Source organism: Arachis ipaensis, chromosome B06, assembly GCF_000816755.2.
Source record: "Arachis ipaensis cultivar K30076 chromosome B06, Araip1.1, whole genome shotgun sequence".
Taxonomy (NCBI): Eukaryota; Viridiplantae; Streptophyta; class Magnoliopsida; order Fabales; family Fabaceae; genus Arachis; species Arachis ipaensis.
The window spans coordinates 111,990,390-111,992,226 of NC_029790.2; positions in this window are offsets into that span (position 1 = coordinate 111,990,390).

The window sequence follows — 1,837 nt, forward strand, 5'->3', positions numbered from 1 at the left end:
TTTAATAATTAATAATTTAGATTTGAATAAGTTGAATGAGTTTGAGTGAATTTCATAAATTTACATAAATATGTATAAATTCGACAACCTTACGGCCTCCAATATACTGTTTTAAACCTATTTTGGCCTCTTAACTATTAAACCATGTAATTTCATAAAAAAAATACTTTCAAATTAAAATTTTAAAATAAAAAATATGATATCTAGTTATATCTAATAAATTTTAGTTTTTAATATCATATGTTTATGATTTGTTCAAAGACAAATAATCAGGAGAGAGAAAAAAATATTTAATAAAATAAAGTGAAATTTTATTATTGTACGATTACTTAATTGATGTGAGAAAAATAAATTAAAAAAGACTTGAAATTATTTTATAGCAAAATATTGAGAGTATGTCTAAAATGAGCACAATAACTATGTGTTTATTAGATGTGCCATATTTATATAGACCATTAGATTTTATTAGATGAAAATCAAAGACTAATATAAAAGAAGAACATTGATAAATTCTAATAAATACAGAATATCCTAATACATAAATAAATACTTTAAATGACAATATTTAATTTAAAATTATTTTTAAATTTAACATTTATAGTTTCATATATATAATATTTATAATTATATATTTATAATAAGATCATTTTTTTATTTTTTTATTTTCAAATATTTTTTATTTTTTGGATATTGGATAAAAATGGGTGTAATTCTTTAATATTGGAAGTTATGGTGTTTTATAAAATTTTGGGAGCTATAGAATTCGCAGAGTGCGAATTGTCAGATCAAATTTTTTTTTAATTTATAAAGATAATACACAAACTGCGTATTGTATTATTTTAATATTAAATTATAATACACAGTTTACGTATTGTAAATACACAGTCTGCGTATTGTCAGTACAATACGTGTTCTGTATATTGTGTTTGCACAGAACAGCGTCCCCAAAATACTGTAAAACTCTATTTTTTGTAACATTAACGTAAAACTCTCTTCACTCTTCCCTATTAAAATAAAAAATCCACACTACTATGCCAAAAGAATATTAATCATCAAACATGAAAAAAAAGGAGATGTGACCTTGGTGTACTTTCTTTTTTTTTTTTTCTTTTTTTGTCAAGCGGATTGAACAACCCTTAATCTTAGGCATTATATCCATATTTCACACACTCACACAATACACTCACACACACTACCATGGATATTATGGGTTCTTAAACAACAACCAACCTCAGTTGGGATTTGAACTTGATGCACCTCCTAACAAAGCAAACATAATTGCCACTCAACTAAGCCTTGCGGTGCACCTTGCTGTACTTTCTTGCTTGTTGTTCTTTTTTCCTTGAATTTGTGATCTCGTCGGGAAAAAAATGGGCCGGGTTGACCCGAATTTTGACTTTGATGAAATTAGTCATGTCGTAAATAAATATGTCAAATCTAAGTCTTTTATTTTCATAAGTTTTTTTATAAGCTTGAATTTAATCTGTTTAAAATCCGACAAGTTTACGAACTTACTCAAAAAATCTATTATGTGAATTAGAATTTAAAACAATAAATTTAACAAATATAAATTGACATTAAATTTATTCTAAAATTTATAATTCATAATTCATAATTTGTAAAGCATAATTCATTTATATATCAATCGTTAATCACATATTATAACCATAGTTTTAATTCATAAATTTTTTTATTGAACAAAAAAACTACAATCTTAACTAATTTTGACTAATGATTCTTTTTAGTTTTGTTATGTGTTTAATATAAGTGAATAGTTAAAAATCTAAATTAAGAATAATTTATTTTTATAAAAAAATATTTTGATGAGTCGGCTCAA